Genomic DNA, 27,085 nt, shown 5'->3' with positions numbered 1-27,085 from the left:
AAAAGTGCTTCTATGTACACGCACTGAATATGTACTAGGTTTGCAGAATTTTGACTTCACAGAATGGGTTTTTAGCTTAAGTGTGTGTAGATGAACTGCAAGGTGTGTAAGTATGTGTTCATGGAGTGCTTCAAGTGTAAAATCTGTATGATTTGTGCAGTTAAAGTGCTAATTTTGCCTACGAGAAAGAAAAGTACTACAGAAGAATTATAAAGGATTGGCACATTGGCTGCCTTTGCTGATGACACAGTTGGCTAATTTGTAAAGCACTGGTGTATTAAGTTGCAGAGTGTGGTTGAGTTTGGTTAGTAGACTTGGTGCCTGTTTCTGTGTCCTGCTGAAGACAAGGACGGCTTGATACCACTGTCAAAGCCCAGTTTAATGAGAAAAGCATCCATGGAAGAAGAAGTGTTGATTCGAAAATGGTACTCCTCCAATTTCTCTGCACTTGCTACAAATGCAGAGTCTCCATTATAGCACAGAACAGAGTGTTAAAGTCGGGGATGGAAGAGGATGAAAATGGGAAGTTTTCTTATGGAGAGAACTGAGAAATATCCTGTGTGCAGACACCAGTGTTGGACGATTGAATACATTTAAATAATGCCTCTAGATTGCTGGCATTTATCGGTGCCTCAGTGGCCCAATGGATAAGGCACTGGCCTCCTAAGCCAGGGATTCTGGGTTCGAGTCCCATCTGAGGTGCAAACCAAAGTTCACTCTTACTTTTCCAGAAAAATAAGTATATTTATTGCATGCTTCCTCTCAGATGTTTATGAGGTATTAGGAACTTTGAAATGGTACCATTTTACTTCTGTACTCTTCAGAGTCATGTTGATGTTCTGAAACTACAAAGTCAATTTTTAAACACCTATCTTTGTCAGATGCATTTTTGACCCGGCAGAAGATATTCCTTTGGAAAAAATGATTTGAATTGGATTGGTGTAACTGTTGTTTCTAGAGGTGGTGAAAGGCTTTCAGGCACTTGAATAGGGCAAGTCAGGATTCATGAAACGTATCCAACCTTTGAGTGTGTGTAAATTGGAATATCCAGGAAGGAGCAGTTTGTACTACTTTCAAAACAGTTTCTCTCCACTTCTGGAAACATCCAGAGCTATATAAAGCATACTCTGAGCTTTAATCTCATGAAGAAAGAGGTTTAAATGCAAAAAAGAAAACAATAGCTTATCGTACTGGTGACATTCTCATTATATAAATTCCAAAAAAGTGATTTAATTGAAAGGAGCTGAAAAAACCCCACAATGGTTTGTAAACTTAAATAACTATAAATAATTTATTTTCCATCCTTGCATACCACCTACAGTATATAAATAAACGCAGCAGGACACATGACCGCGTGGCCTAATGGATAAGGCGTCTGACTTCGAATCAGAAGATTGAGGGTTCGAGTCCCTTCGTGGTCGTTTTTTGCCAATGGTCACACAATTCAGGTTTCCATTCAGAATGGAAGCAGGCTCTTCCAATACTCTCATAGCCATCATGTTCTCATTCCTAATTAATAATAAAGTGGAGTACATACTGCACAGTCATTTAGATTGCATCTTCAGTCTAAAATCTAGTGCATTTAAGTGACATTAAAAAGTGCTTCTATGTACACGCACTGAATATGTACTAGGTTTGCAGAATTTTGACTTCACAGAATGGGTTTTTAGCTTAAGTGTGTGTAGATGAACTGCAAGGTGTGTAAGTATGTGTTCATGGAGTGCTTCAAGTGTAAAATCTGTATGATTTGTGCAGTTAAAGTGCTAATTTTGCCTACGAGAAAGAAAAGTACTACAGAAGAATTATAAAGGATTGGCACATTGGCTGCCTTTGCTGATGACACAGTTGGCTAATTTGTAAAGCATTGGTCTATTAAGTTGCAGAGTGTTGTTGAAAATTGGTTAGTAGACTTGGTGCCTGTTTCTGTGTCCTGCTGAAGACAAGGACGGCTTGATACCACTGTCAAAGCCCAGTTTAATGAGAAAAGCATCCATGGAAGAAGAAGTGTTGATTCGAAAATGGTACTCCTCCAATTTCTCTGCACTTGCTACAAATGCAGAGTCTCCATTATAGCACAGAACAGAGTGTTAAAGTCGGGGATGGAAGAGGATGAAAATGGGAAGTTTACTTATGGAGAGAACTGAGAAATATCCTGTGTGCAGACACCAGTGTTGGACGATTGAATACATTTAAATAATGCCTCTAGATCACTGGCATTTATCTGTGCCTCAGTGGCCTAATGGATAAGGCACTGGCCTCCTAAGCCAGGGATTGTGGGTTCGAGTCCCATCTGAGGTGCAAACCAAAGTTCACTCTTACTTTTCCAGAAAAATAAGTATATTCATTACATGCTTCCTCTCAGATGTTTATGAGGTATTAGGAACTTTGAAATAGTACCATTTTACTTCTGTACTCTTCAGAGTCATGTTGATGTTCTGAAACTACAAAGTCAATTTTTAAACACCTATCTTTGTCAGATGCATTTTTGACCCGGCAGAAGATATTCCTTTGGAAAAAATGATTTGAATTGGATTGGTGTAACTGTTGTTCCTAGAGGTGGTGAAAGGCTTTCAGGCACTTGAATAGGGCAAGTCAGGATTCATGAAACGTATACAACCTTTGAGTGTGTGTAAATTGGAATATCCAGGAAGGAGCAGTTTGTACTACTTTCAAAACAGTTTCTCTCCACTTCTGGAAACATCCAGAGGTATATAAAGCATACTCTGAGCTTTAATCCCATGAAGAAAGAGGTTTAAATGCAAAAAAGAAAACAATAGCTTATCGTACTGGTGACATTCTCATTATATAAATTCCAAAAAAGTGATTTAATTGAAAGGAGCTGAAAAACCCCCACAATGGTTTGTAAACCTAAATAACTATAAATAATATATTTTCCATCCTTGCATACCACCTACAGTATATAAATAAACGCAGCAGGACACATGACCGCGTGGCCTAATGCATAAGGCGTCTGACTTCGAATCAGAAGATTGAGGGTCCGAGTCCCTTCGTGGTCGGTTTTTGCCAATGGTCACACAATTCAGGTTTCCATTCAGAATGGAAGCAGGCTCTTCCAATACTCTCATAGCCATCATGTTCTCATTCCTAATTAATAATAAAGTGGAGTACATACTGCACAGTCATTTAGATTGCATCTTCAGTCTAAAATCTAGTGCATTTAAGTGACATTAAAAAGTGCTTCTATGTACACGCACTGAATATGTACTAGGTTTGCAGAATTTTGACTTCACAGAATGGGTTTTTAGCTTAAGTGTGTGTAGATGAACTGCAAGGTGTGTAAGTATGTGTTCATGGAGTGCTTCAAGTGTAAAATCTGTATGATTTGTGCAGTTAAAGTGCTAATTTTGCCTACGAGAAAGAAAAGTACTACAGAAGAATTATAAAGGATTGGCACATTGGCTGCCTTTGCTGATGACACAGTTGGCTAATTTGTAAAGCATTGGTCTATTAAGTTGCAGAGTGTTGTTGAAAATTGGTTAGTAGACTTGGTGCCTGTTTCTGTGTCCTGCTGAAGACAAGGACGGCTTGATACCACTGTCAAAGCCCAGTTTAATGAGAAAAGCATCCATGGAAGACGAAGTGTTGATTCGAAAATGGTACTCCTCCAATTTCTCTGCACTTGCTACAAATGCAGAGTCTCCATTATAGCACAGAACAGAGTGTTAAAGTCGGGGATGGAAGAGGATGAAAATGGGAAGTTTACTTATGGAGAGAACTGAGAAATATCCTGTATGCAGACACCAGTGTTGGACGATTGAATACATTTAAATAATGCCTCTAGATCACTGGCATTTATCTGTGCCTCAGTGGCCTAATGGATAAGGCACTGGCCTCCTAAGCCAGGGATTGTGGGTTCGAGTCCCATCTGAGGTGCAAACCAAAGTTCACTCTTACTTTTCCAGAAAAATAAGTATATTCATTACATGCTTCCTCTCAGATGTTTATGAGGTATTAGGAACTTTGAAATAGTACCATTTTACTTCTGTACTCTTCAGAGTCATGTTGATGTTCTGAAACTACAAAGTCAATTTTTAAACACCTATCTTTGTCAGATGCATTTTTGACCCGGCAGAAGATATTCCTTTGGAAAAAATGATTTGAATTGGATTGGTGTAACTGTTGTTCCTAGAGGTGGTGAAAGGCTTTCAGGCACTTGAATAGGGCAAGTCAGGATTCATGAAACGTATACAACCTTTGAGTGTGTGTAAATTGGAATATCCAGGAAGGAGCAGTTTGTACTACTTTCAAAACAGTTTCTCTCCACTTCTGGAAACATCCAGAGGTATATAAAGCATACTCTGAGCTTTAATCCCATGAAGAAAGAGGTTTAAATGCAAAAAAGAAAACAATAGCTTATCGTACTGGTGACATTCTCATTATATAAATTCCAAAAAAGTGATTTAATTGAAAGGAGCTGAAAAACCCCCACAATGGTTTGTAAACCTAAATAACTATAAATAATATATTTTCCATCCTTGCATACCACCTACAGTATATAAATAAACGCAGCAGGACACATGACCGCGTGGCCTAATGCATAAGGCGTCTGACTTCGAATCAGAAGATTGAGGGTCCGAGTCCCTTCGTGGTCGGTTTTTGCCAATGGTCACACAATTCAGGTTTCCATTCAGAATGGAAGCAGGCTCTTCCAATACTCTCATAGCCATCATGTTCTCATTCCTAATTAATAATAAAGTGGAGTACATACTGCACAGTCATTTAGATTGCATCTTCAGTCTAAAATCTAGTGCATTTAAGTGACATTAAAAAGTGCTTCTATGTACACGCACTGAATATGTACTAGGTTTGCAGAATTTTGACTTCACAGAATGGGTTTTTAGCTTAAGTGTGTGTAGATGAACTGCAAGGTGTGTAAGTATGTGTTCATGGAGTGCTTCAAGTGTAAAATCTGTATGATTTGTGCAGTTAAAGTGCTAATTTTGCCTACGAGAAAGAAAAGTACTACAGAAGAATTATAAAGGATTGGCACATTGGCTGCCTTTGCTGATGACACAGTTGGCTAATTTGTAAAGCATTGGTCTATTAAGTTGCAGAGTGTTGTTGAAAATTGGTTAGTAGACTTGGTGCCTGTTTCTGTGTCCTGCTGAAGACAAGGACGGCTTGATACCACTGTCAAAGCCCAGTTTAATGAGAAAAGCATCCATGGAAGAAGAAGTGTTGATTCGAAAATGGTACTCCTCCAATTTCTCTGCACTTGCTACAAATGCAGAGTCTCCATTATAGCACAGAACAGAGTGTTAAAGTCGGGGATGGAAGAGGATGAAAATGGGAAGTTTACTTATGGAGAGAACTGAGAAATATCCTGTATGCAGACACCAGTGTTGGACGATTGAATACATTTAAATAATGCCTCTAGATCGGTGGCATTTATCTGTGCCTCAGTGGCCTAATGGATAAGGCACTGGCCTCCTAAGCCAGGGATTGTGGGTTCGAGTCCCATCTGAGGTGCAAACCAAAGTTCACTCTTACTTTTCCAGAAAAATAAGTATATTTATTACATGCTTCCTCTCAGATGTTTATGAGGTATTAGGAACTTTGAAATGGTACCATTTTACTTCTGTACTCTTCAGAGTCATGTTGATGTTCTGAAACTACAAAGTCAATTTTTAAACACCTATCTTTGTCAGATGCATTTTTGACCCGGCAGAAGATATTCCTTTGGAAAAAATGATTTGAATTGGATTGGTGTAACTGTTGTTTCTAGAGGTGGTGAAAGGCTTTCAGGCACTTGAATAGGGCAAGTCAGGATTCATGAAACGTATACAACCTTTGAGTGTGTGTAAATTGGAATATCCAGGAAGGAGCAGTTTGTACTACTTTCAAAACAGTTTCTCTCCACTTCTGGAAACATCCAGAGGTATATAAAGCATACTCTGAGCTTTAATCTCATGAAGAAAGAGGTTTAAATGCAAAAAAGAAAACAATAGCTTATCGTACTGGTGACATTCTCATTATATAAATTCCAAAAAAGTGATTTAATTGAAAGGAGCTGAAAAACCCCCACAATGGTTTGTAAACCTAAATAACTATAAATAATATATTTTCCATCCTTGCATACCACCTACAGTATATAAATAAACGCAGCCGGACACATGACCGCGTGGCCTAATGCATAAGGCGTCTGACTTCGAATCAGAAGATTGAGGGTCCGAGTCCCTTCGTGGTCGGTTTTTGCCAATGGTCACACAATTCAGGTTTCCATTCAGAATGGAAGCAGGCTCTTCCAATACTCTCATAGCCATCATGTTCTCATTCCTAATTAATAATAAAGTGGAGTACATACTGCACAGTCATTTAGATTGCATCTTCAGTCTAAAATCTAGTGCATTTAAGTGACATTAAAAAGTGCTTCTATGTACACGCACTGAATATGTACTAGGTTTGCAGAATTTTGACTTCACAGAATGGGTTTTTAGCTTAAGTGTGTGTAGATGAACTGCAAGGTGTGTAAGTATGTGTTCATGGAGTGCTTCAAGTGTAAAATCTGTATGATTTGTGCAGTTAAAGTGCTAATTTTGCCTACGAGAAAGAAAAGTACTACAGAAGAATTATAAAGGATTGGCACATTGGCTGCCTTTGCTGATGACACAGTTGGCTAATTTGTAAAGCATTGGTCTATTAAGTTGCAGAGTGTTGTTGAAAATTGGTTAGTAGACTTGGTGCCTGTTTCTGTGTCCTGCTGAAGACAAGGACGGCTTGATACCACTGTCAAAGCCCAGTTTAATGAGAAAAGCATCCATGGAAGAAGAAGTGTTGATTCGAAAATGGTACTCCTCCAATTTCTCTGCACTTGCTACAAATGCAGAGTCTCCATTATAGCACAGAACAGAGTGTTAAAGTCGGGGATGGAAGAGGATGAAAATGGGAAGTTTACTTATGGAGAGAACTGAGAAATATCCTGTATGCAGACACCAGTGTTGGACGATTGAATACATTTAAATAATGCCTCTAGATCACTGGCATTTATCTGTGCCTCAGTGGCCTAATGGATAAGGCACTGGCCTCCTAAGCCAGGGATTGTGGGTTCGAGTCCCATCTGAGGTGCAAACCAAAGTTCACTCTTACTTTTCCAGAAAAATAAGTATATTTATTACATGCTTCCTCTCAGATGTTTATGAGGTATTAGGAACTTTGAAATGGTACCATTTTACTTCTGTACTCTTCAGAGTCATGTTGATGTTCTGAAACTACAAAGTCAATTTTTAAACACCTATCTTTGTCAGATGCATTTTTGACCCGGCAGAAGATATTCCTTTGGAAAAAATGATTTGAATTGGATTGGTGTAACTGTTGTTTCTAGAGGTGGTGAAAGGCTTTCAGGCACTTGAATAGGGCAAGTCAGGATTCATGAAACGTATACAACCTTTGAGTGTGTGTAAATTGGAATATCCAGGAAGGAGCAGTTTGTACTACTTTCAAAACAGTTTCTCTCCACTTCTGGAAACATCCAGAGCTATATAAAGCATACTCTGAGCTTTAATCTCATGAAGAAAGAGGTTTAAATGCAAAAAAGAAAACAATAGGTTATCGTACTGGTGATATTCTCATTATATAAATTCCAAAAAAGTGATTTAATTGAAAGGAGCTGAAAAAACCCCACAATGGTTTGTAAACTTAAATAACTATAAATAATTTATTTTCCATCCTTGCATACCACCTACAGTATATAAATAAACGCAGCAGGACACCTGACCGCGTGGCCTAATGGATAAGGCGTCTGACTTCGAATCAGAAGATTGAGGGTCCGAGTCCCTTCGTGGTCGGTTTTTGCCAATGGTCACACAATTCAGGTTTCCATTCAGAATGGAAGCAGGCTCTTCCAATACTCTCATAGCCATCATGTTCTCATTCCTAATTAATAATAAAGTGGAGTACATACTGCACAGTCATTTAGATTGCATCTTCAGTCTAAAATCTAGTGCATTTAAGTGACATTAAAAAGTGCTTCTATGTACACGCACTGAATATGTACTAGGTTTGCAGAATTTTGACTTCACAGAATGGGTTTTTAGCTTAAGTGTGTGTAGATGAACTGCAAGGTGTGTAAGTATGTGTTCATGGAGTGCTTCAAGTGTAAAATCTGTATGATTTGTGCAGTTAAAGTGCTAATTTTGCCTACGAGAAAGAAAAGTACTACAGAAGAATTATAAAGGATTGGCACATTGGCTGCCTTTGCTGATGACACAGTTGGCTAATTTGTAAAGCACTGGTGTATTAAGTTGCAGAGTGTGGTTGAACTTGGTTAGTAGACTTGGTGCCTGTTTCTGTGTCCTGCTGAAGACAAGGACGGCTTGATACCACTGTCAAAGCCCAGTTTAATGAGAAAAGCATCCATGGAAGAAGAAGTGTTGATTCGAAAATGGTACTCCTCCAATTTCTCTGCACTTGCTACAAATGCAGAGTCTCCATTATAGCACAGAACAGAGTGTTAAAGTCGGGGATGGAAGAGGATGAAAATGGGAAGTTTACTTATGGAGAGTACTGAGAAATATCCTGTGTGCAGACACCAGTGTTGGACGATTGAATACATTTAAATAATGCCTCTAGATCACTGGCATTTATCTGTGCATCAGTGTCCTAATGGATAAGGCACTGGCCTCCTAAGCCAGGGATTCTGGGTTCGAGTCCCATCTGAGGTGCAAACCAATGTTCACTCTTACTTTTCCAGAAAAATAAGTATATTTATTACATGCTTCGTCTCAGATGTTTATGAGGTATTAGGAACTTTGAAATGGTACCATTTTACTTCTGTACTCTTCAGAGTCATGTTGATGTTCTGAAACTACAAAGTCGATTTTTAAACACCTATCTTTGTCAGATGCATTTTTGACCCGGCAGAAGATATTCCTTTGGAAAAAATGATTTGAATTGGATTGGTGTAACTGTTGTTTCTAGAGGTGGTGAAAGGCTTTCAGGCACTTGAATAGGGCAAGTCAGGATTCATGAAACGTATACAACCTTTGAGTGTGTGTAAATTGGAATATCCAGGAAGGAGCAGTTTGTACTACTTTCAAAACAGTTTCTCTCCACTTCTGGAAACATCCAGAGCTATATAAAGCATACTCTGAGCTTTAATCTCATGAAGAAAGAGGTTTAAATGCAAAAAAGAAAACAATAGCTTATCGTACTGGTGACATTCTCATTATATAAATTCCAAAAAAGTGATTTAATTGAAAGGAGCTGAAAAAACCACACAACGGTTTGTAAACCTAAATAACTATAAATAATATATTTTCCATCCTTGCATACCACCTACAGTATATAAATAAACGCAGCAGGACACATGACCGTGTGGCCTAATGGATAAGGCGTCTGACTTCGAATCAGAAGATTGAGGGTCCGAGTCCCTTCGTGGTCGGTTTTTGCCAATGGTCACACAATTCAGGTTTCCATTCAGAATGGAAGCAGGCTCTTCCAATACTCTCATAGCCATCATGTTCTCATTCCTAATTAATAATAAAGTGGAGTACATACTGCACAGTCATTTAGATTGCATCTTCAGTCTAAAATCTAGTGCATTTAAGTGGCATTAAAAAGTGCTTCTATGTACACGCACTGAATATGTACTAGGTTTGCAGAATTTTGACTTCACAGAATGGGTTTTTAGCTTAAGTGTGTGTAGATGAACTGCAAGGTGTGTAAGTATGTGTTCATGGAGTGCTTCAAGTGTAAAATCTGTATGATTTGTGCAGTTAAAGTGCTAATTTTGCCTACGAGAAAGAAAAGTACTACAGAAGAATTATAAAGGATTGGCACATTGGCTGCCTTTGCTGATGACACAGTTGGCTAATTTGTAAAGCACTGGTGTATTAAGTTGCAGAGTGTGGTTGAGTTTGGTTAGTAGACTTGGTGCCTGTTTCTGTGTCCTGCTGAAGACAAGGACGGCTTGATACCACTGTCAAAGCCCAGTTTAATGAGAAAAGCATCCATGGAAGAAAAAGTGTTGATTCGAAAATGGTACTCCTCCAATTTCTCTGCACTTGCTACAAATGCAGAGTCTCCATTATAGCACAGAACAGAGTGTTAAAGTCGGGGATGGAAGAGGATGAAAATGGGAAGTTTACTTATGGAGAGAACTGAGAAATATCCTGTGTGCAGACACCAGTGTTGGACGATTGAATACATTTAAATAATGCCTCTAGATCACTGGCATTTATCTGTGCCTCAGTGGCCTAATGGATAAGGCACTGGCCTCCTAAGCCAGGGATTGTGGGTTCGAGTCTCATCTGAGGTGCAAACCAAAGTTCACTCTTACTTTTCCAGAAAAATAAGTATATTCATTACATGCTTCCTCTCAGATGTTTATGAGGTATTAGGAACTTTGAAATAGTACCATTTTACTTCTGTACTCTTCAGAGTCATGTTGATGTTCTGAAACTACAAAGTCAATTTTTAAACACCTATCTTTGTCAGATGCATTTTTGACCCGGCAGAAGATATTCCTTTGGAAAAAATGATTTGAATTGGATTGGTGTAACTGTTGTTCCTAGAGGTGGTGAAAGGCTTTCAGGCACTTGAATAGGGCAAGTCAGGATTCATGAAACGTATACAACCTTTGAGTGTGTGTAAATTGGAATATCCAGGAAGGAGCAGTTTGTACTACTTTCAAAACAGTTTCTCTCCACTTCTGGAAACATCCAGAGGTATATAAAGCATACTCTGAGCTTTAATCTCATGAAGAAAGAGGTTTAAATGCAAAAAAGAAAACAATAGCTTATCGTACTGGTGACATTCTCATTATATAAATTCCAAAAAAGTGATTTAATTGAAAGGAGCTGAAAAAACCCCACAATGGTTTGTAAACCTAAATAACTATAAATAATATATTTTCCATCCTTGCATACCACCTACAGTATATAAATAAATGCAGCAGGACACATGACCGCGTGGCCTAATGCATAAGGCGTCTGACTTCGAATCAGAAGATTGAGGGTCCGAGTCCCTTCGTGGTCGGTTTTTGCCAATGGTCACACAATTCAGGTTTCCATTCAGAATGGAAGCAGGCTCTTCCAATACTCTCATAGCCATCATGTTCTCATTCCTAATTAATAATAAAGTGGAGTACATACTGCACAGTCATTTAGATTGCATCTTCAGTCTAAAATCTAGTGCATTTAAGTGACATTAAAAAGTGCTTCTATGTACACGCACTGAATATGTACTAGGTTTGCAGAATTTTGACTTCACAGAATGGGTTTTTAGCTTAAGTGTGTGTAGATGAACTGCAAGGTGTGCAAGTATGTGTTCATGGAGTGCTTCAAGTGTAAAATCTGTATGATTTGTGCAGTTAAAGTGCTAATTTTGCCTACGAGAAAGAAAAGTACTACAGAAGAATTATAAAGGATTGGCACATTGGCTGCCTTTGCTGATGACACAGTTGGCTAATTTGTAAAGCATTGGTCTATTAAGTTGCAGAGTGTTGTTGAAAATTGGTTAGTAGACTTGGTGCCTGTTTCTGTGTCCTGCTGAAGACAAGGACGGCTTGATACCACTGTCAAAGCCCAGTTTAATGAGAAAAGCATCCATGGAAGAAGAAGTGTTGATTCGAAAATGGTACTCCTCCAATTTCTCTGCACTTGCTACAAATGCAGAGTCTCCATTATAGCACAGAACAGAGTGTTAAAGTCGGGGATGGAAGAGGATGAAAATGGGAAGTTTACTTATGGAGAGAACTGAGAAATATCCTGTATGCAGACACCAGTGTTGGACGATTGAATACATTTAAATAATGCCTCTAGATCACTGGCATTTATCTGTGCCTCAGTGGCCTAATGGATAAGGCACTGGCCTCCTAAGCCAGGGATTGTGGGTTCGAGTCCCATCTGAGGTGCAAACCAAAGTTCACTCTTACTTTTCCAGAAAAATAAGTATATTTATTACATGCTTCCTCTCAGATGTTTATGAGGTATTAGGAACTTTGAAATGGTACCATTTTACTTCTGTACTCTTCAGAGTCATGTTGATGTTCTGAAACTACAAAGTCAATTTTTAAACACCTATCTTTGTCAGATGCATTTTTGACCCGGCAGAAGATATTCCTTTGGAAAAAATGATTTGAATTGGATTGGTGTAACTGTTGTTTCTAGAGGTGGTGAAAGGCTTTCAGGCACTTGAATAGGGCAAGTCAGGATTCATGAAACGTATACAACCTTTGAGTGTGTGTAAATTGGAATATCCAGGAAGGAGCAGTTTGTACTACTTTCAAAACAGTTTCTCTCCACTTCTGGAAACATCCAGAGCTATATAAAGCATACTCTGAGCTTTAATCTCATGAAGAAAGAGGTTTAAATGCAAAAAAGAAAACAATAGCTTATCGTACTGGTGACATTCTCATTATATAAATTCCAAAAAAGTGATTTAATTGAAAGGAGCTGAAAAAACCACACAACGGTTTGTAAACCTAAATAACTATAAATAATATATTTTCCATTCTTGCATACCACCTACAGTATATAAATAAACGCAGCAGGACACATGACCGTGTGGCCTAATGGATAAGGCGTCTGACTTCGAATCAGAAGATTGAGGGTCCGAGTCCCTTCGTGGTCGGTTTTTGCCAATGGTCACACAATTCAGGTTTCCATTCAGAATGGAAGCAGGCTCTTCCAATACTCTCATAGCCATCATGTTCTCATTCCTAATTAATAATAAAGTGGAGTACATACTGCACAGTCATTTAGATTGCATCTTCAGTCTAAAATCTAGTGCATTTAAGTGGCATTAAAAAGTGCTTCTATGTACACGCACTGAATATGTACTAGGTTTGCAGAATTTTGACTTCACAGAATGGGTTTTTAGCTTAAGTGTGTGTAGATGAACTGCAAGGTGTGTAAGTATGTGTTCATGGAGTGCTTCAAGTGTAAAATCTGTATGATTTGTGCAGTTAAAGTGCTAATTTTGCCTACGAGAAAGAAAAGTACTACAGAAGAATTATAAAGGATTGGCACATTGGCTGCCTTTGCTGATGACACAGTTGGCTAATTTGTAAAGCACTGGTGTATTAAGTTGCAGAGTGTGGTTGAACTTGGTTAGTAGACTTGGTGCCTCTTTCTGTGTCCTGCTGAAGACAAGGACGGCTTGATACCACTGTCAAAGCCCAGTTTAATGAGAAAAGCATCCATGGAAGAAGAAGTGTTGATTCGAAAATGGTACTCCTCCAATTTCTCTGCACTTGCTACAAATGCAGAGTCTCCATTATAGCACAGAACAGAGTGTTAAAGTCGGGGATGGAAGAGGATGAAAATGGGAAGTTTTCTTATGGAGAGAACTGAGAAATATCCTGTGTGCAGACACCAGTGTTGGACGATTGAATACATTTAAATAATGCCTCTAGATTGCTGGCATTTATCGGTGCCTCAGTGGCCCAATGGATAAGGCACTGGCCTCCTAAGCCAGGGATTCTGGGTTCGAGTCCCATCTGAGGTGCAAACCAAAGTTCACTCTTACTTTTCCAGAAAAATAAGTATATTTATTGCATGCTTCCTCTCAGATGTTTATGAGGTATTAGGAACTTTGAAATGGTACCATTTTACTTCTGTACTCTTCAGAGTCATGTTGATGTTCTGAAACTACAAAGTCAATTTTTAAACACCTATCTTTGTCAGATGCATTTTTGACCCGGCAGAAGATATTCCTTTGGAAAAAATGATTTGAATTGGATTGGTGTAACTGTTGTTTCTAGAGGTGGTGAAAGGCTTTCAGGCACTTGAATAGGGCAAGTCAGGATTCATGAAACGTATACAACCTTTGAGTGTGTGTAAATTGGAATATCCAGGAAGGAGCAGTTTGTACTACTTTCAAAACAGTTTCTCTCCACTTCTGGAAACATCCAGAGGTATATAAAGCATACTCTGAGCTTTAATCTCATGAAGAAAGAGGTTTAAATGCAAAAAAGAAAACAATAGCTTATCGTACTGGTGACATTCTCATTATATAAATTCCAAAAAAGTGATTTAATTGAAAGGAGCTGAAAAAACCCCACAATGGTTTGTAAACTTAAATAACTATAAATAATTTATTTTCCATCCTTGCATACCACCTACAGTATATAAATAAACGCAGCAGGACACATGACCGCGTGGCCTAATGGATAAGGCGTCTGACTTCGAATCAGAAGATTGAGGGTTCGAGTCCCTTCGTGGTCGGTTTTTGCCAATGGTCACACAATTCAGGTTTCCATTCAGAATGGAAGCAGGCTCTTCCAATACTCTCATAGCCATCATGTTCTCATTCCTAATTAATAATAAAGTGGAGTACATACTGCACAGTCATTTAGATTGCATCTTCAGTCTAAAATCTAGTGCATTTAAGTGACATTAAAAAGTGCTTCTATGTACACGCACTGAATATGTACTAGGTTTGCAGAATTTTGACTTCACAGAATGGGTTTTTAGCTTAAGTGTGTGTAGATGAACTGCAAGGTGTGTAAGTATGTGTTCATGGAGTGCTTCAAGTGTAAACTCTGTATGATTTGTGCAGTTAAAGTGCTAATTTTGCCTACGAGACAGAAAAGTACTACAGAAGAATTATAAAGGATTGGCACATTGGCTGCCTTTGCTGATGACACAGTTGGCTAATTTGTAAAGCACTGGTGTATTAAGTTGCAGAGTGTGGTTGAACTTGGTTAGTAGACTTGGTGCCTGTTTCTGTGTCCTGCTGAAGACAATGACGGCTTGATACCACTGTCAAAGCCCAGTTTAATGAGAAAAGCATCCATGGAAGAAGAAGTGTTGATTCGAAAATGGTACTCCTCCAATTTCTCTGCACTTGCTACAAATGCAGAGTCTCCATTATAGCACAGAAAAGAGTGTTAAAGTCGGGGATGGAAGAGGATGAAAATGGGAAGTTTACTTATGGAGAGAACTGAGAAATATCCTGTGTGCAGACACCAGTGTTGGACGATTGAATACATTTAAATAATGCCTCTAGATCACTGGCATTTATCTGTGCCTCAGTGGCCTAATGGATAAGGCACTGGCCTCCTAAGCCAGGGATTGTGGGTTCGAGTCCCATCTGAGGTGCAAACCAAAGTTCACTCTTACTTTTCCAGAAAAATAAGTATATTCATTACATGCTTCCTCTCAGATGTTTATGAGGTATTAGGAACTTTGAAATAGTACCATTTTACTTCTGTACTCTTCAGAGTCATGTTGATGTTCTGAAACTACAAAGTCAATTTTTAAACACCTATCTTTGTCAGATGCATTTTTGACCCGGCAGAAGATATTCCTTTGGAAAAAATGATTTGAATTGGATTGGTGTAACTGTTGTTCCTAGAGGTGGTGAAAGGCTTTCAGGCACTTGAATAGGGCAAGTCAGGATTCATGAAACGTATACAACCTTTGAGTGTGTGTAAATTGGAATATCCAGGAAGGAGCAGTTTGTACTACTTTCAAAACAGTTTCTCTCCACTTCTGGAAACATCCAGAGGTATATAAAGCATACTCTGAGCTTTAATCTCATGAAGAAAGAGGTTTAAATGCAAAAAAGAAAACAATAGCTTATCGTACTGGTGACATTCTCATTATATAAATTCCAAAAAAGTGATTTAATTGAAAGGAGCTGAAAAAACCCCACAATGGTTTGTAAACCTAAATAACTATAAATAATATATTTTCCATCCTTGCATACCACCTACAGTATATAAATAAATGCAGCAGGACACATGACCGCGTGGCCTAATGCATAAGGCGTCTGACTTCGAATCAGAAGATTGAGGGTCCGAGTCCCTTCGTGGTCGGTTTTTGCCAATGGTCACACAATTCAGGTTTCCATTCAGAATGGAAGCAGGCTCTTCCAATACTCTCATAGCCATCATGTTCTCATTCCTAATTAATAATAAAGTGGAGTACATACTGCACAGTCATTTAGATTGCATCTTCAGTCTAAAATCTAGTGCATTTAAGTGACATTAAAAAGTGCTTCTATGTACACGCACTGAATATGTACTAGGTTTGCAGAATTTTGACTTCACAGAATGGGTTTTTAGCTTAAGTGTGTGTAGATGAACTGCAAGGTGTGTAAGTATGTGTTCATGGAGTGCTTCAAGTGTAAAATCTGTATGATTTGTGCAGTTAAAGTGCTAATTTTGCCTACGAGAAAGAAAAGTACTACAGAAGAATTATAAAGGATTGGCACATTGGCTGCCTTTGCTGATGACACAGTTGGCTAATTTGTAAAGCATTGGTCTATTAAGTTGCAGAGTGTTGTTGAAAATTGGTTAGTAGACTTGGTGCCTGTTTCTGTGTCCTGCTGAAGACAAGGACGGCTTGATACCACTGTCAAAGCCCAGTTTAATGAGAAAAGCATCCATGGAAGAAGAAGTGTTGATTCGAAAATGGTACTCCTCCAATTTCTCTGCACTTGCTACAAATGCAGAGTCTCCATTATAGCACAGAACAGAGTGTTAAAGTCGGGGATGGAAGAGGATGAAAATGGGAAGTTTACTTATGGAGAGAACTGAGAAATATCCTGTATGCAGACACCAGTGTTGGACGATTGAATACATTTAAATAATGCCTCTAGATCACTGGCATTTATCTGTGCCTCAGTGGCCTAATGGATAAGGCACTGGCCTCCTAAGCCAGGGATTGTGGGTTCGAGTCCCATCTGAGGTGCAAACCAAAGTTCACTCTTACTTTTCCAGAAAAATAAGTATATTTATTACATGCTTCCTCTCAGATGTTTATGAGGTATTAGGAACTTTGAAATGGTACCATTTTACTTCTGTACTCTTCAGAGTCATGTTGATGTTCTGAAACTACAAAGTCAATTTTTAAACACCTATCTTTGTCAGATGCATTTTTGACCCGGCAGAAGATATTCCTTTGGAAAAAATGATTTGAATTGGATTGGTGTAACTGTTGTTTCTAGAGGTGATGAAAGGCTTTCAGGCACTTGAATAGGGCAAGTCAGGATTCATGAAACGTATACAACCTTTGAGTGTGTGTAAATTGGAATATCCAGGAAGGAGCAGTTTGTACTACTTTCAAAACAGTTTCTCTCCACTTCTGGAAACATCCAGAGCTATATAAAGCATACTCTGAGCTTTAATCTCATGAAGAAAGAGGTTTAAATGCAAAAAAGAAAACAATAGCTTATCGTACTGGTGACATTCTCATTATATAAATTCCAAAAAAGTGATTTAATTGAAAGGAGCTGAAAAAACCACACAACGGTTTGTAAACCTAAATAACTATAAATAATATATTTTCCATCCTTGCATACCACCTACAGTATATAAATAAACGCAGCAGGACACATGACCGTGTGGCCTAATGGATAAGGCGTCTGACTTCGAATCAGAAGATTGAGGGTCCGAGTCCCTTCGTGGTCGGTTTTTGCCAATGGTCACACAATTCAGGTTTCCATTCAGAATGGAAGCAGGCTCTTCCAATACTCTCATAGCCATCATGTTCTCATTCCTAATTAATAATAAAGTGGAGTACATACTGCACAGTCATTTAGATTGCATCTTCAGTCTAAAATCTAGTGCATTTAAGTGGCATTAAAAAGTGCTTCTATGTACACGCACTGAATATGTACTAGGTTTGCAGAATTTTGACTTCACAGAATGGGTTTTTAGCTTAAGTGTGTGTAGATGAACTGCAAGGTGTGTAAGTATGTGTTCATGGAGTGCTTCAAGTGTAAAATCTGTATGATTTGTGCAGTTAAAGTGCTAATTTTGCCTACGAGAAAGAAAAGTACTACAGAAGAATTATAAAGTATTGGCACATTGGCTGCCTTTGCTGATGACACAGTTGGCTAATTTGTAAAGCACTGGTGTATTAAGTTGCAGAGTGTGGTTGAACTTGGTTAGTAGACTTGGTGCCTGTTTCTGTGTCCTGCTGAAGACAAGGACGGCTTGATACCACTGTCAAAGCCCAGTTTAATGAGAAAAGCATCCATGGAAGAAGAAGTGTTGATTCGAAAATGGTACTCCTCCAATTTCTCTGCACTTGCTACAAATGCAGAGTCTCCATTATAGCACAGAACAGAGTGTTAAAGTCGGGGATGGAAGAGGATGAAAATGGGAAGTTTACTTATGGAGAGTACTGAGAAATATCCTGTGTGCAGACACCAGTGTTGGACGATTGAATACATTTAAATAATGCCTCTAGATCACTGGCATTTATCTGTGCATCAGTGTCCTAATGGATAAGGCACTGGCCTCCTAAGCCAGGGATTCTGGGTTCGAGTCCCATCTGAGGTGCAAACCAAAGTTCACTCTTACTTTTCCAGAAAAATAAGTATATTTATTGCATGCTTCCTCTCAGATGTTTATGAGGTATTAGGAACTTTGAAATGGTACCATTTTACTTCTGTACTCTTCAGAGTCATGTTGATGTTCTGAAACTACAAAGTCAATTTTTAAACACCTATCTTTGTCAGATGCATTTTTGACCCGGCAGAAGATATTCCTTTGGAAAAAATGATTTGAATTGGATTGGTGTAACTGTTGTTTCTAGAGGTGGTGAAAGGCTTTCAGGCACTTGAATAGGGCAAGTCAGGATTCATGAAACGTATACAACCTTTGAGTGTGTGTAAATTGGAATATCCAGGAAGGAGCAGTTTGTACTACTTTCAAAACAGTTTCTCTCCACTTCTGGAAACATCCAGAGCTATATAAAGCATACTCTGAGCTTTAATCTCATGAAGAAAGAGGTTTAAATGCAAAAAAGAAAACAATAGCTTATCGTACTGGTGACATTCTCATTATATAAATTCCAAAAAAGTGATTTAATTGAAAGGAGCTGAAAAAACCCCACAATGGTTTGTAAACTTAAATAACTATAAATAATTTATTTTCCATCCTTGCATACCACCTACAGTATATAAATAAACGCAGCAGGACACATGACCGCGTGGCCTAATGGATAAGGCGTCTGACTTCGAATCAGAAGATTGAGGGTTCGAGTCCCTTCGTGGTCGTTTTTTGCCAATGGTCACACAATTCAGGTTTCCATTCAGAATGGAAGCAGGCTCTTCCAATACTCTCATAGCCATCATGTTCTCATTCCTAATTAATAATAAAGTGGAGTACATACTGCACAGTCATTTAGATTGCATCTTCAGTCTAAAATCTAGTGCATTTAAGTGACATTAAAAAGTGCTTCTATGTACACGCACTGAATATGTACTAGGTTTGCAGAATTTTGACTTCACAGAATGGGTTTTTAGCTTAAGTGTGTGTAGATGAACTGCAAGGTGTGTAAGTATGTGTTCATGGAGTGCTTCAAGTGTAAACTCTGTATGATTTGTGCAGTTAAAGTGCTAATTTTGCCTACGAGACAGAAAAGTACTACAGAAGAATTATAAAGGATTGGCACATTGGCTGCCTTTGCTGATGACACAGTTGGCTAATTTGTAAAGCACTGGTGTATTAAGTTGCAGAGTGTGGTTGAACTTGGTTAGTAGACTTGGTGCCTTTTTCTGTGTCCTGCTGAAGACAATGACGGCTTGATACCACTGTCAAAGCCCAGTTTAATGAGAAAAGCATCCATGGAAGAAGAAGTGTTGATTCGAAAATGGTACTCCTCCAATTTCTCTGCACTTGCTACAAATGCAGAGTCTCCATTATAGCACAGAACAGAGTGTTAAAGTCGGGGATGGAAGAGGATGAAAATGGGAAGTTTTCTTATGGAGAGAACTGAGAAATATCCTGTGTGCAGACACCAGTGTTGGACGATTGAATACATTTAAATAATGCCTCTAGATTGCTGGCATTTATCGGTGCCTCAGTGGCCCAATGGATAAGGCACTGGCCTCCTAAGCCAGGGATTCTGGGTTCGAGTCCCATCTGAGGTGCAAACCAAAGTTCACTCTTACTTTTCCAGAAAAATAAGTATATTTATTGCATGCTTCCTCTCAGATGTTTATGAGGTATTAGGAACTTTGAAATGGTACCATTTTACTTCTGTACTCTTCAGAGTCATGTTGATGTTCTGAAACTACAAAGTCAATTTTTAAACACCTATCTTTGTCAGATGCATTTTTGACCCGGCAGAAGATATTCCTTTGGAAAAAATGATTTGAATTGGATTGGTGTAACTGTTGTTTCTAGAGGTGGTGAAAGGCTTTCAGGCACTTGAATAGGGCAAGTCAGGATTCATGAAACGTATACAACCTTTGAGTGTGTGTAAATTGGAATATCCAGGAAGGAGCAGTTTGTACTACTTTCAAAACAGTTTCTCTCCACTTCTGGAAACATCCAGAGGTATATAAAGCATACTCTGAGCTTTAATCTCATGAAGAAAGAGGTTTAAATGCAAAAAAGAAAACAATAGCTTATCGTACTGGTGACATTCTCATTATATAAATTCCAAAAAAGTGATTTAATTGAAAGGAGCTGAAAAAACCCCACAATGGTTTGTAAACTTAAATAACTATAAATAATTTATTTTCCATCCTTGCATACCACCTACAGTATATAAATAAACGCAGCAGGACACATGACCGCGTGGCCTAATGGATAAGGCGTCTGACTTCGAATCAGAAGATTGAGGGTTCGAGTCCCTTCGTGGTCGGTTTTTGCCAATGGTCACACAATTCAGGTTTCCATTCAGAATGGAAGCAGGCTCTTCCAATACTCTCATAGCCATCATGTTCTCATTCCTAATTAATAATAAAGTGGAGTACATACTGCACAGTCATTTAGATTGCATCTTCAGTCTAAAATCTAGTGCATTTAAGTGACATTAAAAAGTGCTTCTATGTACACGCACTGAATATGTACTAGGTTTGCAGAATTTTGACTTCACAGAATGGGTTTTTAGCTTAAGTGTGTGTAGATGAACTGCAAGGTGTGTAAGTATGTGTTCATGGAGTGCTTCAAGTGTAAACTCTGTATGATTTGTGCAGTTAAAGTGCTAATTTTGCCTACGAGACAGAAAAGTACTACAGAAGAATTATAAAGGATTGGCACATTGGCTGCCTTTGCTGATGACACAGTTGGCTAATTTGTAAAGCACTGGTGTATTAAGTTGCAGAGTGTGGTTGAACTTGGTTAGTAGACTTGGTGCCTGTTTCTGTGTCCTGCTGAAGACAATGACGGCTTGATACCACTGTCAAAGCCCAGTTTAATGAGAAAAGCATCCATGGAAGAAGAAGTGTTGATTCGAAAATGGTACTCCTCCAATTTCTCTGCACTTGCTACAAATGCAGAGTCTCCATTATAGCACAGAAAAGAGTGTTAAAGTCGGGGATGGAAGAGGATGAAAATGGGAAGTTTACTTATGGAGAGAACTGAGAAATATCCTGTGTGCAGACACCAGTGTTGGACGATTGAATACATTTAAATAATGCCTCTAGATCACTGGCATTTATCTGTGCCTCAGTGGCCTAATGGATAAGGCACTGGCCTCCTAAGCCAGGGATTGTGGGTTCGAGTCCCATCTGAGGTGCAAACCAAAGTTCACTCTTACTTTTCCAGAAAAATAAGTATATTCATTACATGCTTCCTCTCAGATGTTTATGAGGTATTAGGAACTTTGAAATAGTACCATTTTACTTCTGTACTCTTCAGAGTCATGTTGATGTTCTGAAACTACAAAGTCAATTTTTAAACACCTATCTTTGTCAGATGCATTTTTGACCCGGCAGAAGATATTCCTTTGGAAAAAATGATTTGAATTGGATTGGTGTAACTGTTGTTCCTAGAGGTGGTGAAAGGCTTTCAGGCACTTGAATAGGGCAAGTCAGGATTCATGAAACGTATACAACCTTTGAGTGTGTGTAAATTGGAATATCCAGGAAGGAGCAGTTTGTACTACTTTCAAAACAGTTTCTCTCCACTTCTGGAAACATCCAGAGGTATATAAAGCATACTCTGAGCTTTAATCTCATGAAGAAAGAGGTTTAAATGCAAAAAAGAAAACAATAGCTTATCGTACTGGTGACATTCTCATTATATAAATTCCAAAAAAGTGATTTAATTGAAAGGAGCTGAAAAAACCCCACAATGGTTTGTAAACCTAAATAACTATAAATAATATATTTTCCATCCTTGCATACCACCTACAGTATATAAATAAATGCAGCAGGACACATGACCGCGTGGCCTAATGCATAAGGCGTCTGACTTCGAATCAGAAGATTGAGGGTCCGAGTCCCTTCGTGGTCGGTTTTTGCCAATGGTCACACAATTCAGGTTTCCATTCAGAATGGAAGCAGGCTCTTCCAATACTCTCATAGCCATCATGTTCTCATTCCTAATTAATAATAAAGTGGAGTACATACTGCACAGTCATTTAGATTGCATCTTCAGTCTAAAATCTAGTGCATTTAAGTGACATTAAAAAGTGCTTCTATGTACACGCACTGAATATGTACTAGGTTTGCAGAATTTTGACTTCACAGAATGGGTTTTTAGCTTAAGTGTGTGTAGATGAACTGCAAGGTGTGTAAGTATGTGTTCATGGAGTGCTTCAAGTGTAAAATCTGTATGATTTGTGCAGTTAAAGTGCTAATTTTGCCTACGAGAAAGAAAAGTACTACAGAAGAATTATAAAGGATTGGCACATTGGCTGCCTTTGCTGATGACACAGTTGGCTAATTTGTAAAGCATTGGTCTATTAAGTTGCAGAGTGTTGTTGAAAATTGGTTAGTAGACTTGGTGCCTGTTTCTGTGTCCTGCTGAAGACAAGGACGGCTTGATACCACTGTCAAAGCCCAGTTTAATGAGAAAAGCATCCATGGAAGAAGAAGTGTTGATTCGAAAATGGTACTCCTCCAATTTCTCTGCACTTGCTACAAATGCAGAGTCTCCATTATAGCACAGAACAGAGTGTTAAAGTCGGGGATGGAAGAGGATGAAAATGGGAAGTTTACTTATGGAGAGAACTGAGAAATATCCTGTATGCAGACACCAGTGTTGGACGATTGAATACATTTAAATAATGCCTCTAGATCACTGGCATTTATCTGTGCCTCAGTGGCCTAATGGATAAGGCACTGGCCTCCTAAGCCAGGGATTGTGGGTTCGAGTCCCATCTGAGGTGCAAACCAAAGTTCACTCTTACTTTTCCAGAAAAATAAGTATATTTATTACATGCTTCCTCTCAGATGTTTATGAGGTATTAGGAACTTTGAAATGGTACCATTTTACTTCTGTACTCTTCAGAGTCATGTTGATGTTCTGAAACTACAAAGTCAATTTTTAAACACCTATCTTTGTCAGATGCATTTTTGACCCGGCAGAAGATATTCCTTTGGAAAAAATGATTTGAATTGGATTGGTGTAACTGTTGTTTCTAGAGGTGATGAAAGGCTTTCAGACACTTGAATAGGGCAAGTCAGGATTCATGAAACGTATACAACCTTTGAGTGTGTGTAAATTGGAATATCCAGGAAGGAGCAGTTTGTACTACTTTCAAAACAGTTTCTCTCCACTTCTGGAAACATCCAGAGCTATATAAAGCATACTCTGAGCTTTAATCTCATGAAGAAAGAGGTTTAAATGCAAAAAAGAAAACAATAGCTTATCGTACTGGTGACATTCTCATTATATAAATTCCAAAAAAGTGATTTAATTGAAAGGAGCTGAAAAAACCACACAACGGTTTGTAAACCTAAATAACTATAAATAATATATTTTCCATCCTTGCATACCACCTACAGTATATAAATAAACGCAGCAGGACACATGACCGTGTGGCCTAATGGATAAGGCGTCTGACTTCGAATCAGAAGATTGAGGGTCCGAGTCCCTTCGTGGTCGGTTTTTGCCAATGGTCACACAATTCAGGTTTCCATTCAGAATGGAAGCAGGCTCTTCCAATACTCTCATAGCCATCATGTTCTCATTCCTAATTAATAATAAAGTGGAGTACATACTGCACAGTCATTTAGATTGCATCTTCAGTCTAAAATCTAGTGCATTTAAGTGGCATTAAAAAGTGCTTCTATGTACACGCACTGAATATGTACTAGGTTTGCAGAATTTTGACTTCACAGAATGGGTTTTTAGCTTAAGTGTGTGTAGATGAACTGCAAGGTGTGTAAGTATGTGTTCATGGAGTGCTTCAAGTGTAAAATCTGTATGATTTGTGCAGTTAAAGTGCTAATTTTGCCTACGAGAAAGAAAAGTACTACAGAAGAATTATAAAGTATTGGCACATTGGCTGCCTTTGCTGATGACACAGTTGGCTAATTTGTAAAGCACTGGTGTATTAAGTTGCAGAGTGTGGTTGAACTTGGTTAGTAGACTTGGTGCCTGTTTCTGTGTCCTGCTGAAGACAAGGACGGCTTGATACCACTGTCAAAGCCCAGTTTAATGAGAAAAGCATCCATGGAAGAAGAAGTGTTGATTCGAAAATGGTACTCCTCCAATTTCTCTGCACTTGCTACAAATGCAGAGTCTCCATTATAGCACAGAACAGAGTGTTAAAGTCGGGGATGGAAGAGGATGAAAATGGGAAGTTTACTTATGGAGAGTACTGAGAAATATCCTGTGTGCAGACACCAGTGTTGGACGATTGAATACATTTAAATAATGCCTCTAGATCACTGGCATTTATCTGTGCATCAGTGTCCTAATGGATAAGGCACTGGCCTCCTAAGCCAGGGATTCTGGGTTCGAGTCCCATCTGAGGTGCAAACCAAAGTTCACTCTTACTTTTCCAGAAAAATAAGTATATTTATTGCATGCTTCCTCTCAGATGTTTATGAGGTATTAGGAACTTTGAAATGGTACCATTTTACTTCTGTACTCTTCAGAGTCATGTTGATGTTCTGAAACTACAAAGTCAATTTTTAAACACCTATCTTTGTCAGATGCATTTTTGACCCGGCAGAAGATATTCCTTTGGAAAAAATGATTTGAATTGGATTGGTGTAACTGTTGTTTCTAGAGGTGGTGAAAGGCTTTCAGGCACTTGAATAGGGCAAGTCAGGATTCATGAAACGTATACAACCTTTGAGTGTGTGTAAATTGGAATATCCAGGAAGGAGCAGTTTGTACTACTTTCAAAACAGTTTCTCTCCACTTCTGGAAACATCCAGAGCTATATAAAGCATACTCTGAGCTTTAATCTCATGAAGAAAGAGGTTTAAATGCAAAAAAGAAAACAATAGCTTATCGTACTGGTGACATTCTCATTATATAAATTCCAAAAAAGTGATTTAATTGAAAGGAGCTGAAAAAACCCCACAATGGTTTGTAAACTTAAATAACTATAAATAATTTATTTTCCATCCTTGCATACCACCTACAGTATATAAATAAACGCAGCAGGACACATGACCGCGTGGCCTAATGGATAAGGCGTCTGACTTCGAATCAGAAGATTGAGGGTTCGAGTCCCTTCGTGGTCGTTTTTTGCCAATGGTCACACAATTCAGGTTTCCATTCAGAATGGAAGCAGGCTCTTCCAATACTCTCATAGCCATCATGTTCTCATTCCTAATTAATAATAAAGTGGAGTACATACTGCACAGTCATTTAGATTGCATCTTCAGTCTAAAATCTAGTGCATTTAAGTGACATTAAAAAGTGCTTCTATGTACACGCACTGAATATGTACTAGGTTTGCAGAATTTTGACTTCACAGAATGGGTTTTTAGCTTAAGTGTGTGTAGATGAACTGCAAGGTGTGTAAGTATGTGTTCATGGAGTGCTTCAAGTGTAAACTCTGTATGATTTGTGCAGTTAAAGTGCTAATTTTGCCTACGAGACAGAAAAGTACTACAGAAGAATTATAAAGGATTGGCACATTGGCTGCCTTTGCTGATGACACAGTTGGCTAATTTGTAAAGCACTGGTGTATTAAGTTGCAGAGTGTGGTTGAACTTGGTTAGTAGACTTGGTGCCTTTTTCTGTGTCCTGCTGAAGACAATGACGGCTTGATACCACTGTCAAAGCCCAGTTTAATGAGAAAAGCATCCATGGAAGAAGAAGTGTTGATTCGAAAATGGTACTCCTCCAATTTCTCTGCACTTGCTACAAATGCAGAGTCTCCATTATAGCACAGAACAGAGTGTTAAAGTCGGGGATGGAAGAGGATGAAAATGGGAAGTTTACTTATGGAGAGAACTGAGAAATATCCTGTGTGCAGACACCAGTGTTGGACGATTGAATACATTTAAATAATGCCTCTAGATTGCTAGCATTTATCGGTGCCTCAGTGGCCTAATAGATAAGGCACTGGCCTCCTAAGCCAGGGATTGTGGGTTCGAGTCCCATCTGAGGTGCAAACAAAAGTTCACTCTTACTTTTCCAGAAAAATAAGTATATTTATTGCATGCTTCCTCTCAGATGTTTATGAGGTATTAGGAACTTTGAAATGGTACCATTTTACTTCTGTACTCTTCAGAGTCATGTTGATGTTCTGAAACTACAAAGTCAATTTTTAAACACCTATCTTTGTCAGATGCATTTTTGACCCGGCAGAAGATATTCCTTTGGAAAAAATGATTTGAATTGGATTGGTGTAACTGTTGTTTCTAGAGGTGGTGAAAGGCTTTCAGGCACTTGAATAGGACAAGTCAGGATTCATGAAACGTATACAACTTTTGAGTGTGTGTAAATTGGAATATCCAGGAAGGAGCAGTTTGTACTACTTTCAAAACAGTTTCTCTCCACTTCTGGAAACATCCAGAGCTATATAAAGCATACTCTGAGCTTTAATCTCATGAAGAAAGAGGTTTAAATGCAAAAAAGAAAACAATAGCTTATCGTACTGGTGACATTCTCATTATATAAATTCCAAAAAAGTGATTTAATTGAAAGGAGCTGAAAAAACCACACAACGGTTTGTAAACCTAAATAACTATAAATAATATATTTTCCATCCTTGCATACCACCTACAGTATATAAATAAACGCAGCAGGACACATGACCGTGTGGCCTAATGGATAAGGCGTCTGACTTCGAATCAGAAGATTGAGGGTCCGAGTCCCTTCGTGGTCGGTTTTTGCCAATGGTCACACAATTCAGGTTTCCATTCAGAATGGAAGCAGGCTCTTCCAATACTCTCATAGCCATCATGTTCTCATTCCTAATTAATAATAAAGTGGAGTACATACTGCACAGTCATTTAGATTGCA

The 27,085-nt window shown here is 38.6% G+C and overlaps 25 non-coding genes across 25 annotated transcripts; all 25 read left to right on the top strand.

Annotated features, from left to right (window-relative positions):
- The first annotated feature begins 629 nt into the window (after positions 1–629).
- Positions 630–702, top strand: TRNAR-CCU (transfer RNA arginine (anticodon CCU)). Its single transcript has one exon. It is a non-coding gene; the product is annotated as a tRNA-Arg (tRNA).
- Positions 703–1,348: 646 nt separating this feature from the next.
- On the top strand, positions 1,349–1,421 carry TRNAR-UCG (transfer RNA arginine (anticodon UCG)). The gene has a single exon. It is a non-coding gene; the product is annotated as a tRNA-Arg (tRNA).
- An 804-nt stretch (positions 1,422–2,225) lies between these two features.
- TRNAR-CCU (transfer RNA arginine (anticodon CCU)) lies at positions 2,226–2,298 on the top strand. Its single transcript has one exon. It is a non-coding gene; the product is annotated as a tRNA-Arg (tRNA).
- Positions 2,299–3,821: 1,523 nt separating this feature from the next.
- On the top strand, positions 3,822–3,894 carry TRNAR-CCU (transfer RNA arginine (anticodon CCU)). The gene has a single exon. It is a non-coding gene; the product is annotated as a tRNA-Arg (tRNA).
- Positions 3,895–5,417: 1,523 nt separating this feature from the next.
- On the top strand, positions 5,418–5,490 carry TRNAR-CCU (transfer RNA arginine (anticodon CCU)). Its single transcript has one exon. It is a non-coding gene; the product is annotated as a tRNA-Arg (tRNA).
- A 1,523-nt stretch (positions 5,491–7,013) lies between these two features.
- On the top strand, positions 7,014–7,086 carry TRNAR-CCU (transfer RNA arginine (anticodon CCU)). The gene has a single exon. It is a non-coding gene; the product is annotated as a tRNA-Arg (tRNA).
- A 646-nt stretch (positions 7,087–7,732) lies between these two features.
- On the top strand, positions 7,733–7,805 carry TRNAR-UCG (transfer RNA arginine (anticodon UCG)). Its single transcript has one exon. It is a non-coding gene; the product is annotated as a tRNA-Arg (tRNA).
- Positions 7,806–9,327: 1,522 nt separating this feature from the next.
- On the top strand, positions 9,328–9,400 carry TRNAR-UCG (transfer RNA arginine (anticodon UCG)). The gene has a single exon. It is a non-coding gene; the product is annotated as a tRNA-Arg (tRNA).
- Positions 9,401–10,203: 803 nt separating this feature from the next.
- Positions 10,204–10,276, top strand: TRNAR-CCU (transfer RNA arginine (anticodon CCU)). Its single transcript has one exon. It is a non-coding gene; the product is annotated as a tRNA-Arg (tRNA).
- Positions 10,277–11,799: 1,523 nt separating this feature from the next.
- On the top strand, positions 11,800–11,872 carry TRNAR-CCU (transfer RNA arginine (anticodon CCU)). Its single transcript has one exon. It is a non-coding gene; the product is annotated as a tRNA-Arg (tRNA).
- A 646-nt stretch (positions 11,873–12,518) lies between these two features.
- Positions 12,519–12,591, top strand: TRNAR-UCG (transfer RNA arginine (anticodon UCG)). The gene has a single exon. It is a non-coding gene; the product is annotated as a tRNA-Arg (tRNA).
- An 803-nt stretch (positions 12,592–13,394) lies between these two features.
- TRNAR-CCU (transfer RNA arginine (anticodon CCU)) lies at positions 13,395–13,467 on the top strand. The gene has a single exon. It is a non-coding gene; the product is annotated as a tRNA-Arg (tRNA).
- A 646-nt stretch (positions 13,468–14,113) lies between these two features.
- Positions 14,114–14,186, top strand: TRNAR-UCG (transfer RNA arginine (anticodon UCG)). Its single transcript has one exon. It is a non-coding gene; the product is annotated as a tRNA-Arg (tRNA).
- Positions 14,187–14,989: 803 nt separating this feature from the next.
- On the top strand, positions 14,990–15,062 carry TRNAR-CCU (transfer RNA arginine (anticodon CCU)). Its single transcript has one exon. It is a non-coding gene; the product is annotated as a tRNA-Arg (tRNA).
- Positions 15,063–16,585: 1,523 nt separating this feature from the next.
- Positions 16,586–16,658, top strand: TRNAR-CCU (transfer RNA arginine (anticodon CCU)). Its single transcript has one exon. It is a non-coding gene; the product is annotated as a tRNA-Arg (tRNA).
- Positions 16,659–17,304: 646 nt separating this feature from the next.
- Positions 17,305–17,377, top strand: TRNAR-UCG (transfer RNA arginine (anticodon UCG)). Its single transcript has one exon. It is a non-coding gene; the product is annotated as a tRNA-Arg (tRNA).
- A 1,522-nt stretch (positions 17,378–18,899) lies between these two features.
- On the top strand, positions 18,900–18,972 carry TRNAR-UCG (transfer RNA arginine (anticodon UCG)). Its single transcript has one exon. It is a non-coding gene; the product is annotated as a tRNA-Arg (tRNA).
- Positions 18,973–19,775: 803 nt separating this feature from the next.
- Positions 19,776–19,848, top strand: TRNAR-CCU (transfer RNA arginine (anticodon CCU)). Its single transcript has one exon. It is a non-coding gene; the product is annotated as a tRNA-Arg (tRNA).
- A 646-nt stretch (positions 19,849–20,494) lies between these two features.
- Positions 20,495–20,567, top strand: TRNAR-UCG (transfer RNA arginine (anticodon UCG)). Its single transcript has one exon. It is a non-coding gene; the product is annotated as a tRNA-Arg (tRNA).
- Positions 20,568–21,370: 803 nt separating this feature from the next.
- TRNAR-CCU (transfer RNA arginine (anticodon CCU)) lies at positions 21,371–21,443 on the top strand. Its single transcript has one exon. It is a non-coding gene; the product is annotated as a tRNA-Arg (tRNA).
- Positions 21,444–22,966: 1,523 nt separating this feature from the next.
- Positions 22,967–23,039, top strand: TRNAR-CCU (transfer RNA arginine (anticodon CCU)). The gene has a single exon. It is a non-coding gene; the product is annotated as a tRNA-Arg (tRNA).
- A 646-nt stretch (positions 23,040–23,685) lies between these two features.
- Positions 23,686–23,758, top strand: TRNAR-UCG (transfer RNA arginine (anticodon UCG)). The gene has a single exon. It is a non-coding gene; the product is annotated as a tRNA-Arg (tRNA).
- A 1,522-nt stretch (positions 23,759–25,280) lies between these two features.
- On the top strand, positions 25,281–25,353 carry TRNAR-UCG (transfer RNA arginine (anticodon UCG)). The gene has a single exon. It is a non-coding gene; the product is annotated as a tRNA-Arg (tRNA).
- Positions 25,354–26,156: 803 nt separating this feature from the next.
- Positions 26,157–26,229, top strand: TRNAR-CCU (transfer RNA arginine (anticodon CCU)). Its single transcript has one exon. It is a non-coding gene; the product is annotated as a tRNA-Arg (tRNA).
- A 646-nt stretch (positions 26,230–26,875) lies between these two features.
- On the top strand, positions 26,876–26,948 carry TRNAR-UCG (transfer RNA arginine (anticodon UCG)). The gene has a single exon. It is a non-coding gene; the product is annotated as a tRNA-Arg (tRNA).
- Positions 26,949–27,085: the final 137 nt, after the last annotated feature.

Source organism: Lissotriton helveticus, chromosome 5_1 (assembly GCF_964261635.1).
Source record: "Lissotriton helveticus chromosome 5_1, aLisHel1.1, whole genome shotgun sequence".
In the NCBI taxonomy this organism is placed as follows: domain Eukaryota; kingdom Metazoa; phylum Chordata; class Amphibia; order Caudata; family Salamandridae; genus Lissotriton; species Lissotriton helveticus.
The sequence above is the reverse complement of the archived record's forward strand: the minus strand, read 5'-3'. Positions and strand labels throughout refer to the sequence as shown.